The 14148-nt window shown below is 53.5% G+C and overlaps 1 long non-coding RNA gene across 1 annotated transcript in view; it reads right to left on the bottom strand.

Moving 5' to 3' along the window:
• LOC133226886 (uncharacterized) overlaps positions 1-14148 on the bottom strand; it is a 68209-nt gene that overhangs the window by 6620 nt on the left and 47441 nt on the right. Inside the window, exon 2 of the long non-coding RNA XR_009729657.1 lies at positions 7595-7675. This is a non-coding gene — a long non-coding RNA (uncharacterized LOC133226886). The remainder of the gene's footprint in view (positions 1-7594; positions 7676-14148) is intronic.

Below are 14148 nucleotides of genomic sequence, written 5' to 3' on the forward strand. Positions count from 1 at the left end.
CTCACCCCTCCCGGTGCAGTCCGAAAGGCAGGCCGGGGATGGGAGCGGCAGTCCCCCTCACACCTTCCACTCCCTGATGCAGGAACCAGCGCTGCCTCCATGACCGCAAATGGCCCCTCTGCTCTGGTGCCAGGAGGCTGGCGTGGGGTCGGGGTTCCTAGCATCAATGCTGCAGAGACAAACCTAGGTCTGTGTTCCAGCCCCACATTTCACTTCCTTGGTTACCTTTGGCAAGTCCCATCACCTCGCCATGCCTCAGTTTCTCTCTTGTAAAGCCCAGATAATAGCAATGCTTCCTTGGAGGGCTATCAGGAGGGTTAAATATAAGCACAGGACTTAGCATGGAGCTTGGCACTCAGGAAGGAAGTGTCTATGAACCCAGAGTTCTAAGAAAGATTCCCGCAGATGGTAGGCCTCAGGTTCCACCCTCAGGGGTGGTGATGCTGGCCCATTGCCCCCTCTATGCACAGGGTTTCCAGGCCCCTGGGATAGGGGGGCCCCCACTGGGCAAAGTGAGGTGAACTGATTCGCTGTTTCTTGTGAGTAGCCAGCTCCTCTGGTGGCACTGGCCTGGCTCTAGATCTGGTCCAGATTGGGTCTGTCCTCTGGAGCCTCCTCCCAGCACTGCTCCATTAGCTGGATGCACTCGGGTGGCCCATGGTCAGGGGACACCAGGGGCTGGCTCAGGGGAGGGGGGGATACCACCTTCCTGGTGATTTCTGCAACAAACACAGACGCGCCAGTGGGGCTGAGGTCCCCAGGATGGCTGGTGGTGAGGTGTGGGCCTGGGATCCTGAGATGGAGGGCAGGCTGGGCCTGTGGGGTGTGGATACCAGGCCATGAGAGTGTTCCTCAGCCTCTTGTTCTCTGCTCCAGGGCATGCTGGCCAGTGGTCCAGGATTGCTGTTTTCCTGGGCCCATTCCATAGTGTGGCGGGGAAATGGGTCTCAGCTCGGAGCTTGGAGAATGGGGCCTGAATTCTGGATCCACCACCACCTGTCTGGGAGATGGTGAACAACACAGCCATCTCTCTGAGCCTTGGTCTCCCCATCTATGAAGTGAGCTTAACAAACTGCCTTCGTGAGATGAGTGCTGAGGAAGGAAATGACAGATGCTAGATTTTGGGGTGCTAGGTTCACCCCAGCCCGTGAACCCTGCACAACTTGCTGCTGCTCTGTTGCCAGCAATGTCCAAGAATGTGCTCACAACCTGGGCACTGCAGATCTGTCTGGCAGCCCCACCACCCGGAGGCCATCTGGGGTCGACTCTGCACAACTGTGAGGCAGGACTCTCTGCTTTGCATGTTCGCCATCATCATGACTCTTTTCCCAGGACAGTCCCTGCTGTGGATCTTCCTGTGCCCATTCCACATGATAAAGACCACAGACTGAGTCGAGATCTGATGGATCAGCGATCCAGCTCCGTCTCTGTCACTTGTCATCACTCTGTGCCTTGGTTTTCCCACCTCGGGCAGCCCTAGGGGTGCCTCAGGGAGCTGAGAGATTCATGGGCACACCAGGAGGATGAGAGGCTGGGTACAAAGCTCAGGCCTTCAGCGGCACAGGAGGAGATGTCAAGATTATCCTTCTAATCCTGTGCAAGCTATGCTATGTTCTGAACTTCAGTCTCCTCACCTAATGATAATAGGACAGACCTCACAGGGCCATTAGGGGTGGAACAGGAGGGCTGGGACCCTCCTCAGAGGAGGCAAAGAGGTGGGTTCCTTGGAGAGAAAGTTCCCTGGAGAGTGAAGAGAAGCTTCTCTCTGGATTTCCCTTTGCCGACCTCCTTGTTGGGGGAAGCCCATGATTCACTGTCCCATTTTACAGACAGGGAAACTGAGGTTCTGAGGAGGTGGTAACATCGGTCAACTGGGCCACAGGGCCAGTAAAAAGTAGATGCTAGAACTGGGCTTGATAGCCTCCCGGCCTGCACTTTTTTCTCTGCCCAGAGGATCCCAGTCTGTAGGCATCAGGCCCTGAGGGCCTCTGAGTAGAGGGTCTAGGAAGCTGTATATGCTTATAAAGGAGTGTGCACAGATGGAGCTCATAATATATCTCACACACACACACACACACACACACACACATGTCCAGCTCTTTTTCAAAAGCATTCTAATGGTGTGATGAATAAAATACAGATCCATTTCAAAGCGTTGCTTATTTCAGAGCAGATTTTTGTCTCTGGGTATTTTCTCAGTCACCAGATACTAAAAGTCAGATAGTAGCATGTGAGGCTCCAAACTTTTTTGTCATTAAAGTAGAGTTCTCACAGGTGGTCATGTTGGGAACCCATAGCCCAGGCCAGGCCAGATCTCCTTTTCCCTCCCCATGCTGAGCCCACTGTCCACATCCAGCCCATCACTGGGATGGATCAGTCCTGCTGGCCGCTGACCAAGAGCCTGTACATCCAGCTCCATGGAAGATGCTTTCTGGATGACTCCAGGAGATTTTAGGCCAACACCACTGAGCCCACTGGGATCCCAGACCACAGCTTCCCGCTGGGAAGTCCTGCCCCTCTCTGAGCCTCACTGCTTCATCTCTGAAGAGTGCACTTACCACCTCACAGCACTGTCCATTGGCATAACACAGATGACAGTGCTTAGGAAACCACACGTGTCCACCCCGCCACAGAATCTTAAAAAGATGCTACTTCTGGGACTTCCTTGGTGGTCCAGTGGTTAAGGATCTGCCAGCCACTGCAGGGGACACAGGTTCCATCCCTGGTCAGGGAAGATTCCACACGCTGCAGAGCAGTTAAGCCCAAGCACCATGACTGCCGAGCCCAAGCTCTAGAGCCCATGAGTCACAATTACTGAGCACCCCAACAAAGAGTAGTCCCCCACTCACCACAGCTAGAGACAAGCCCACTCACAGCAACGAAGACCCAGCACAGCCAAAAATAAATAAATAAAAATTAATTAATTGTTTTTTCAAAGATGCTATTTCTTAGAGCAAGGAGGTCCGCTTCTCAGTAGGAGAGTGGGAAAAACCTGGGCTCTTCCCCAGTCGCATACCCCTAAAACCACCCAGGGTCTAGCATGTGCCAGGCTCTTGTCTAAAGCATTTCACTGAATCCTCACAAATACTCTTAGAGCTAGGCATCATGGTCCCTATTTTACAAATGAACAAACAAGCTCAGAGTCTGAAAGAGATTTACTCAGAGTCATGAGGTGAACTGGTGTAGAGCTGGGCTCAAGTCCATGTCCCCCAAAGGCTGTGCTCTGGACATTTCACTCCCTGAGACCAGGAAAAGTGCAGCCAGGGAGTAGCAGGTCCAGATTGACAGCCCAGTGCAGGGGCGACCCTGGGGTCCCTGAAGTCTCAGGAGCACTGGCCTGAAGGGCCCTGCACAGCAGCAAGACTCACAAACCCCATCTGGCTGTTTGCCTTCCCACCCCCTCAGCAAGCAGATGTCAGCAAGTTGGAGGTGGGGGGGAGCAGCCAAGGAGAGTTGAACAAATGGTGTGACCAAGCCCTTCCCCTTCCCACTCCTCCACCCCATAAATATGGGACCTGGAATGCTCGTGATTCATGGAGCAATACTTTGGTGGAGAAAAGAAGTGAGGCCAGGCCTCCCTGTGAGGTACAGATTCTCCATCTGGGGTGGGAGGAAAGGGGGCTCCATCACTCCATTACTGCCTGTGCTGTGGGCTGAAATGCAGGGTATCCGTGAGACAGGTCCCCGGGATTGGACAGAAGCAGCCGGGGGGCAGCGGGGCACAGGCTACTGAAAGAGCAGCACAGAGCCCAGGGAGCCCTGAGAGAGAACAGACTCAGAGGCGGTGTTTCTGAAGCTGGGCCCTGGCACTGGGGTCTGAAGAGAAAAAAATGTGTAAGACCAGGTGCTGATAGGGAAGGTATGAGTGATTACCCCAGAAGCACAAAGATGTGCTTCAAGGAGCCCCACTCAAGCAGAAGACCAAGTCCCCAAACACCCAGAAGATTGGTGACATCTGACAGGGATTGGATGCCTGACATTTTAAAATTTAATCCTCACTCTAAAGATGGGGAAACTGAGGCCGAGAGAGGGTAAGTAATTAGTGTACGGTCATGCAGTAAGTGATCCAGGGGAAGAACTGAGGTCTCCATAGACGCGAAATCTGTGCTGGGCAGCTGGATGGTTAGGGCATAACCACCTCTGGACATGGCAATAACGTTGGGAGAGGAAGAAAGGGGTTTGGCTTTTACCCAGAAACCAATGTTTTTAGTTCTAGAGATGGTGAGCTGCCATTTTGGTAGCTGCTAAAGGCTGCTTGGCTTAAGCCAAAGAAACCCATTTCTTGTCATCAAATCAGGCATGTGTGTCTCTGTGGTTATTTTCAGGCCCTGATTTCCTGATGCTCACAGAGCTACTCAACTATGTGGGGACTCTGCCAGAGACAGGCCGAGGAAAGAGGAGGAGGATGATGTACCTTCCGCTGGGAGCCCCGAGGAACCGTAGGGCGGGCCTCGAGTCAGCACCTCCTGCAGGACAATGCCGATGCTGAAGGTGTCTCCTCTGAGGGTGCCCCGCCTGGGTTCTCTGGGTCCCCACAGTAGCTCTGGAGCTGTCCACAGCAGCTCTGCAGTCACAAGGCAGGACCACACGGCCGTCACTGGCGGACCATCCAAGCTGGCCAAGCTGGGTGGGTGCTTCACACATGTTGTGCCATTGCTCTGTCCCTACAGTCTCAGAGGAGGGAGGTGCTTCTGCCCTCCCCCATTCACAGGTAAGAGTCCTGAGGCTCAGAGAGAAAAAGCCATCCACTCCAGGTCACACCACAGGAAGTGCTGGAGGACCAGGCATCTCCCCCTCTCCCCTTCCCTCCAAGCGCCGGGCTTAAACAGAGGCCTCAGCACCTACTGGCAGCCCCCTGCCCACCCCTGAGCTGACCTTCTGGGGCTAGCTGGGGGCGGGGAGCCCTCTGAGCATCCAGGAGCTCTGCATAACCGTGGTCAGTGACCTTCAGCACAAAGCACCCATCCACCACGCAGTTTTGGGACTTGAGGCGGCCATGAGGGAAACGCTGATGGTGTAGATACCGCACCCCCTAGTAGAGTGGAATCATGAGGGTCCCTTAGGACTGTGGTGAATGAGAAGGACTCCTGCTTCTCTCAGAATTCCCAGGAAATCTCCCTGCGTCCCTTCACCCTTTGCCACACTGTTCAGATTTTTCTCAATAAGACAAAGTGGAAAATGAGGCCTGGGAAATGAGCCTCTCTTGTCTCCCTTCCCTCCCTGTTGCCCCCACAGCTCCAGGCCTGGGAAGGGGTCTCACATGGATCAAATCCAGCAGCAGGGAGGCCTTGAAGGTCCAGTCCAGCTGCAGAGCCTCATTCCTCAGCAGGTCCTCCAGGTTGCCCCGAGCACAGTGCTCCAACACCAGACCACTAACCCAGGGGCCATGAAGAAGCCCTGGAAGGTGGTGATGTTCTCATGCTGCAGCTCCCACATCTTCCAGCACAAGGGCACCTTAGCAGCCCCTGGGGACTCTCAAAGGGTGGACATCTGGCCCCCTGTACTTAGAACCCAGCACAGGGCTGAACACAGAGAGGCCTCAGAAATGTTGGATGGAAGTGATGGGTGGATGGATGAATGAATGGATGGTACAGATAAAAGATGAGTGGGTGGATGATGGATGAATGACAAATGTGTAGATGGATGATGAGTGTGTGGATGCATGATGGATGGAGGGATGGACAGATGGATGAGCCAGTGAAATGAGGGCGTGGAGCATCATGGATGAATAACTCAATACACCACAGAATATGGATCTAGGCCTATTCTCCACCTAAGTGACATCATGGCCTGTAAAACTGTAAAATCTCTCCCCAAGACTCAGAGACAGATGAGGAGAAGAACCGAAGGGATCAGGAACAAGCAGAAAGCAGCCCAGCAGGTCAGAGAACTCAAACCCCGTCAGCTAGGCTAGCATTTGCCCGAGCAGGAAAGAGGGAAACATTGTCTGGCATGGCTTTCCTCTCAAATACAGTTCAGGGATCAGCTAAGTGAGGGAAACCTGAATACTCTCCCTACCTCCTTAGGGATTTGCATGCCTATTAGAATATGTGATGAGGTGAGAATGGCTTCAAATCCTTTAACCCTGCTGCCAGCAAGAGGTTGGGCCTCTGACCCCTCCCTTTGAATCCGCGTTGGCCAGTAGAACATGGTGGAAGTGAACTTGTGTGTTTTGGGTCTAGGTCTTAAGAGACTGACAGCTTCCATTTCCTGTTTCTTGGAGCCCTCTTTGTTGGAGGACTAAATGTTCATAAAAAGTCCCTCCATCCCAAGTCACCCCACGGGTGAGATCATATGGAGAGGCCCTGAGACTATACTGAGTGGAGAAGCAGGTTCTGTTGAGTACGCTTTTCCAACTGCCCAGCCAAGGCATCAAGAAACCACCGAGAAACCCCCAGTCAAGGCCAAGTGGAACAGAAGAACTGCTTGGCTGAGCCCTGCTCAAATTTCCTACCACAAAATTGTAAGATATTGTAAAATGGTTGATGTTTTAAGCCGCTAATTTTGGGATAAGTAGTTACACAGTCACAGATAACTGAAACAGACTTATTAAATGTTCTGAGAAGTCCTGTGCCTAAGCCAAGCAATTTCTAAACTCATTTGACCACATATAGGACCTTTTCTTTCAAGAAACATCTACACGTCTCAGTTGTAAGATGCCCACTGGGGAATGTCTAAACTAATCTCTAATCAATTAATCTCTCTGAATTTGATTTCAGATGACATGATGTTGGAAATATTAATAAAATTCACCATTTACTAAAGGTACTCTTCTTGCCAGAGACAGTTCTAGGTTATTCTATATACTCTCTCTGTGTGTGCTAAGTCGCTTCAGTTGTGTCCGACTTTTTGTGACCCCAAGGACTGTAGCTTGCCAGGCTCCACTGTCCATGGATTCTCCAGGCAAGAATATTGGAGTGGGTTGCCATTCCCTTCTCTAGGGGATCTTCTCGACCCAGGGATTGAACCCAGGACTCCTGCGTTCCAGCCCTCCTAATTCCCATTTTATTAGCTCCATTTTACAGGAAAACTAAGTGTCCCAGGCAGAATTCCATCTGGGATCTTCCTGACTCAAATCTTATGCTCTGCCCTCCATCCCACAGTGCTTCTCAGGATGGTGATAATCTCAGAGGTGAAGGGGTTTATGTGAGTAGTGATGACAAGTGGCTGGAAGTTCCCCGAGGGAAGGGATCCTGTCTCTCTTCTCCAGTGCTGTGTCTCCAAAGCCCAGAGCATAGAAGGTGTTCAAAAAACAGTGGACAGATGAACAGATACGTGGAGGGATGAAGGGTGCAAGATGAGGTCCTTTAGCGGTGCTGATCGTACCCTGTGATGCTAGTGGTGGAGATGGCTGTGCCCTGGTTGTCACGATGATGAGCATATGGGGTGGGGGTGTGACATGGGGGATGCTGGTGTGGGATGGTGACAGCGATGGTGCATATCTGTCATGACAATGGGCCAGTGATCATGATAATAGTAAGTCCTTCCTTTTTGGAGGCTAGGAGCTTCTGCATTGAGTAGGGACCAATCCAGACCAGTAGAGGTCTCCTGACAGCACCCCTCCACAGCCCACCCTCCACGCCCTCTGCCCTACCTTTCTGAGGACTCTAAGGCAGCTTGGCCGCAGCTCAGGGGCTGTTTCACCTTCAAATCTCTTTAGCCACACCAACTCTCCCTGTTTAAGAAAAGACAGCAAAAGTTTATCCACTGCTGGTCCCCAACTGGAGTCAACTCCTCCACCGCTCTCAGCCTCGGCTTCTTTCCCATATGTGTGTTCTTTCTGTGTGCTCCAAGCCAGGAAGAGCCTGGCCATTGGAAACAAAAAGTTAGACTCTGTCTTCTTCAGCTGACAGACCCAAGATCCAGTCCTTACTCCACCACTTTCTAGCTCGGTGACCTTGGACAAGGGACTTCAGTTCTCTGAGCCTCATGTCCCAGCTCTGTAAAGCCAGGATGATATCCTCACCTACATGAAGAAGGCTAACAAGATCGTGGAGAGAAAACATGTTAGCTCCTGGCCTTGGGCACCTGCAACATTCCAAACCCAGCAAAGTGAGGGGAGCTCTGAGACCCAGAGACCCTAGGGGAGGAGGGGAGGGTGAGAGAGGCAGAGCCCCTCAAGTTGGGGCTCAGTCCTCGCCCAGAACTTTCTGTAACCTTCGCCCTCTCTCCTCTCATCACTGGTGGATTCCTGCCTCCTCAGTCTGGCCTGAAGTGCTTTCCGTGGAGCAGTCAAAACATGTTTTGTACATTCTTAAAGCCTCCTTTCAGCAGAAGAGAAAAAAGATGGGATTCTCCGAGGGAGAAGGTGGAAAGAAGGAGCACGAGCCTCATGTGGCTTCCCGTAGAAGCTATTAACCTGGTTCATCCACCGTGAGACACAGAACAGGAGAGTCAGAGATCAGTTAATTGCTGGATTTGAGAAGCCAGCTCTAGAGAAATCATAGTGTCCTCAGCAACTTTAGTATCTGACTGGTCTCACCTCTGTCCTGTCACCTGGTGACCCAAGCTCTGCCCAGAGGCTGTCCTGGGCCTGGGTGCTGCCCCACACTCAGGGCCTTGGGGACCCCGGACCGCACCACCCCTTTCCAAAGCCCAGTTGGCCCAGTGCTGAGAGAGGTCCTGGGCCGGACTCATACCAGCAATGCCCGGGTCCAAGTGGCCGGGGACTGTTGTTTCCCAAGGTCAGGTCACAACACATGGGTGACTGGGAGTTGGAAACCCTGCTTCCCACTTCTAGCCCTGCCACTGACTTGCTGTGAGACCCAGAAAAGTCACTGTCTGTCCCTCAGCCTCGGTTTCCTACGCCATAGCAGGAATGGGGCATACAGAGATGCTCTGGATTCCCTCAGCTTCTCCCAAACTGACAAGAGCTCTCAAAACCTGGGCCTGGGGGTGGCAAGGGCCCTCACCTGGTTACAGAGCCATGTTGGCGGGCTCCTGGGGGGGCCTGTAGGCTCCTTGCTGACCACTGGGCCATAGACCTCAGGCTCCTGCCGTCTGCCATACTTCTTGATTTGCTCACACTGTCCATGTGCAGCCTCTGGAGGCAGTAGGTGTGGTCAAGAGCTAGAGCAGCTCTGCCCACGCCCTGCCCACTCCCCAGCCTGGTGCCCGCCTCCCCCCAGCCTGGTGCCTGCACCCCTCAGCCTAGTGCCTGCTGCTGCAGCCTGGTGCCTGCCCACCCACCCATCTGCTGGATGAAGGTGAGCTCCTGGGCCATCAGCAGGATCCAGTGGGGGCCCCGCATCAGCTGCAGCTGCCAGATTCTCCATCTGGAGGTGACCAAAGTGCAGGACAGAGAAGATGGAGCTGTCGTCATTCCCCCCATCTGGCTCCTCAGAGCTGCCTCTGATCCAGAGCCCTCCTGGTCCTCCCCGTTTCCCTGCCTGTCTGCCCCATCAGTCCCTGCTGGGCTGAGAAGGCACCACTGAGCACTGTCCCCTCAGAGCCCCTAGGTCCGGCTCAGGGCTGGATGCACCCCAGGCCTGATGTGTCTTCTGGTCCCCAGCTTCGGTGTTTCCAACCCACCTAGGGGCAGAGGGCTGTCCCTCTTGGATGTCACTGAGGCTCAGGGAGCACAGAGGACTTCAGACCCAGACGATTGTTTTCAAAGCTGAAGAACTCTGAGGTCATTCTGACCAAGCCCTCAATGCACAGGTGTGTAGCCTGAGCTTCAGGAAGGATGGAGTCTTGTCCGAGGTCCCAGGCTTCTTCCTCAGGTCTCTAAGGACCTCCCATGAGGCATGCCCACCTTGACAGGGCCCTGACCGAGGCTCTAGAATGGACAGGAGGGCGGGCGGTCCTGAGGTTGGGATGAAGGTTGGGATGAAACTCCCTGCAGATGCCAGGGCTGTATACACAGCCAGGAGGCCCAGCGGGGTCGGGGGCACAGACGGCAGATGAAGACTCAGGAGACCAGGATCTTACCTGATGAGGCAAGTGAGGGCCCCACCAGCCAGCACCAGGACACAGGCCAGGGCCAGCGTGAGGAGGCCTCCAGGGGGCTGCTGACCTGTGTGGGAAGCAGGGGCAGCATGAGTCCCAACAGTAATTAACAACCACACAGGAGCTCAGCCCCTTCACTCAGCTCCTGCACCTACTGGCACATGGGGACACACTCCTTCCCAGTGCCAGCCCTCCCGGGGAAGGCACAGAATGGCCCCGGACTGTGGCCTGGCCATCACACACGCGTTTGATTCCCAGCACTGCTCTTAGGGTTCTCACTTCAGGCTCCTGGCCGCAGGGGCCCCACAAATCCTGCACAGACCCCGCACAGACCCCATGACTGTCCTACACTCTGGCCCTCATCTGCCAGAATGCTGGGCTCTTCCCACTAGACTGAGAGCAGCTGGACAGTAGGGCCTGTTTCTTATTCAACTTGGGGCCCCTGGGCACCTTACACAGGGGCTAGACAGGCAAGATATTGAATAAAAATGGTAGATCCCTATCAATGATTATTCTGCTTCTTACATAACCCTGACCATGGGCTGCTCGTTACCTATTTCAGCAGCCATTTTCAGTGTCATTGACTTTGACTGTTAGAGGAGCCTGAATCTTAACACTGAATCTTAATCTCTCTAGCTCTTATATCAGGATTGGGTGTGTAAAGTCTTCTTGGGACTGGTGGGCAAGGTGGGGAGGGCCACTTGGGCATCAGCAAGGTGGCAAAATGCCAGGCCCTATTCTGGAGAGAGGACAATGATCTCCACTGTCACACAAGTGGGGGGACCATCTCTTCTTCCTTCCTTGCCTCCTTCCCTTCCTTCCTTTTGCTGAAGGACAGCACTGTCCGTCTGCCCTCTGATGAGATGAGCCTCCTCCAATTTTGTCCTGATAATAATAACAGCAGCAAATAGCTTGTAGCACATATTATTCTGTTGTTTAGTCGCTAAGTTTTGTCCAACACTTTCGCAACCCCATGGACTGTAGCCTGTCAGGCTCTTCTGTCCATGGGATTCTCCAGGCAAGAATACTGAAGTGGGTTGCCATTTCCTTGTCCAGGGGAATCTTTCTGCCCCAGGGATTGAACCCGTATCTCTAGTATTAACAGGTGGATTCTTTACCACTGAGCCACCAGGGAAGCCCATTTATTGTACTCCTGTATATTGTATTGCACTAAACACCTGTTCTAAGGATGTCACATATTTCAACTGAGTTATTCTGCACAGTGACCTCTGGAAGTAGGTATGATCATGATTCCATGGAAGAGGAAACAGAAAGACAGGCAACTGTCTCTGAGTGGCAGAGCCTAGGTTCCCAACCACCGCCCGCCCTGCCCCTCACCCAGGAAGGAGGCTTGACTCCTGATCTGGAGGAGGTAAGAGAGGAAGCATAGACAGGAAAGTAGTCAGCAAACACAAAGAAACAGGAGCGTGGCTGGTGTGTTCAATGGGAGGAAGATGGAGGGCAGGGAGCCGAGGGTGGCAAGGGTTCTGGCTGTACTCTGGGGGAGGCAAGCCTCTGCAGGCTCTGAGCAGGGGAAAGCCAGCTCTATTAAAATATTTTCCAAGGATCTTCCAACTGCCATGGTGAGGTCCAGAGACAAGGGCGGAAGCACAGAGGCCTGTTGGGGGGCTGCTGTGGTAATCCAGCAAGAGATAATGGGGTCTGGACCAGGGAGGAGGCAGGGGAGTGGTGAGCAGGGCTCTGCTTCTGGGCAAATTCTAAAGATGGAGCCCCCAGGGTGTTCTGATAGGCTGGGCCTTGGGTGTGGGGAGACGAGGGTGCCTGAGCCTTAGGGAGGATGGGGTTGCCGTCACCTGCAGTGGGAAATGCTGGGGAGGAGAATGGGAGGAGGCTGGGGGCAGATCCAGAGTTCAGTTTCAGACAACGTCAAGTTGAAGACGCCATCTAGGCATCCAGGCAAGAGGGGCTGCTGAGCGGTGGCAGAAACCTGAATGAAGCCTCGTCCCTCCCTCATAGAGCAGATGTTCTTGAAGACCAGCCCCAGGCTATACTCTCCGGGGGCTTCTGTCTGGTGGCAGAGACAGGGACAGCAGAGATAACACCACACAATGTGGCCGAAACTGTGACAAGGGCAGCCAGAGGCTGATGGAGGTCTTCATAAACACCTCCACCAGCCCTGGCTCACAGACTTTACCCTCTGACAGGAGTTTGCTCATTCATTCAATGAATCCCTCCATAAACATTTCTAGAGCACTGTGTGCTGAGTTCAATGCCAAGAACTGAAGATACAACAGCAGATAAGATTCAGAGTCACTACCAGCATCGTGATGGAGCTCACCGGGGGAGGAAGGCAGGTGCGCTAAGCCAGTGCAGGGACAATGTTTCATTCATTCGTCCTTCCCTGGGGCTGAGCACAGTAAATCTTCAGTCAATATTTGTGGAAGAAAGGAGGCAAAGAAACAACTGGGTGAAACTTTCTTTGTTGACCTCCTATTATTAGCCTGGGGACAGATGGCACTGGTCTCCCCAACACAGGACACACACCCCAGGAAGCTATGCCCCCAGACACTGTGGGGAGCACCGCGGTAGCACACACACCCCGCCCCCTCCACCCGCCATGGCTCAGACTGGAGAGTTATTCTGGAAGGAAAAAAAGGATTTAGCCAGGCAAGGCCAGAGCATTCCAGGATGAGGAAAACACACATGTTTAGGGAGGCTGGAAAGGGTGGCATGTGTTTAGGGGAAAGACAAAGAGGAACAGTATCAGGAGATGGGGCAGGAAGGACAGCAGGGTCTGGGTCGTGGGGTAGGGGAGTGGCTGCTGAAGGTTTGGGGCAGGCAGGGATGTCAGCAAGCCTGGTCAGACCTGAATTTACCCCCAACAGCAGCCACTGCAACTAGGAGTGCATGAGGAGCTGCGGGTGCACTCGGTACACACGTAGGAGTGTGCTCATCTCCACCTGTGCGCTTGTGTGTCAGTGCAGTTTCATCAGCGATCAACGCCTGGGTGGGTGAATCTCAGAAATGAGAATGTGTGGGTCTCGTGTCTCAAACTCCCCAGTGGTCATAAGGTAAAGGGGATCTTGCCCTTGGAGTTGATGGACTTGGGGCCCCCTGTGTAACCTTAGGCAAGTTACCTAAACTTTCTGAGCTTCAGTTCTCCACTGGGGCCCATAGAGGATAGTGTCCCTGTCACAAAGCTGTGGCGAAGTTTAGGAGAGCTGAGAGGTGGGAACGTGCTCTACACATGCTTTAGCTTGCTGGGCTGAGGGGTGGCCTTGCTAGGCTTCCCTGGAGCTTCACAACCCCTGGTTCAGTCTTTTCAGTGGCTGTTCAAGTCTCTTCCTTGCTCCTGCTCCTCACATGACTGTCCACATGGAGAGCCTTGATGAATGATGGATGAGTGAATGAATGATGGATGGATGGATGGATTGTGGAGAAATGGATGAATGGATGGACAGATGGATGGATGGGTGGATGGGTGGACAGATGGATGGATGGGTGGATGGATAGATGATGAATTACCTCTTATGCATAGTGCATTAGGGTCAAACCAGCAGTTGGAGTTGTGAGCTGGAGGGGCTCCTCCTGGAAAGTGGACAGCTCTGTTCAGGGGCTTCACTTGCCATGGGTCTGTGTCCAGGATGTGGGTGGGAACCAGCTGGCTTCCCTGACCATCTGTGTCCAAAATGACGTACTGAGCCAGCCTCCTCCCCTTCCCATCTATCCGGATCCTCTGGCTAAAGCCAGCCACATCCAGAGGCCCTGTGTGGTCCCCCAAGTGGGCCCTGAGAGTCCTGCCCCATGGATCTCAGAGCGGTTCAGGGCGTGGGCCAGCAGGACAACAGCATCAGAGATGGTTCCAAAGAGCAGGGACACCTGAGGGAGAGACGCTCTTTCAGCTCCATAACCCCCCGTCATAGCCTCCCAGATATTTCTGAGTCCTGGCCCTCCTGCCCTCAGCAGTTGTTTGAATCACCATCCCCTTTCCCCATCCACAACACAGTCCTCTCTTCAGTCCCACCATTACCTCAGTCCCCACTCAGAAGCCTCAGCATCTCCACGGCCACCACCATCATGCCGGCTGCCACCACCACCCTCGCCACTCACCTAATACTTCTAAAACAAACTCCCAATTCTGCACGGTTCTTCATGGCCCTACTGCACCAAACCCCATTCCTCCCAAATTTGAAGAACTGGAACTACCACCTGTCCAGTTTCTCAAGCCTAGGCTTGATT

Source organism: Bos javanicus, chromosome 15 (assembly GCF_032452875.1).
Source record: "Bos javanicus breed banteng chromosome 15, ARS-OSU_banteng_1.0, whole genome shotgun sequence".
Classification (NCBI taxonomy): domain Eukaryota; kingdom Metazoa; phylum Chordata; class Mammalia; order Artiodactyla; family Bovidae; genus Bos; species Bos javanicus.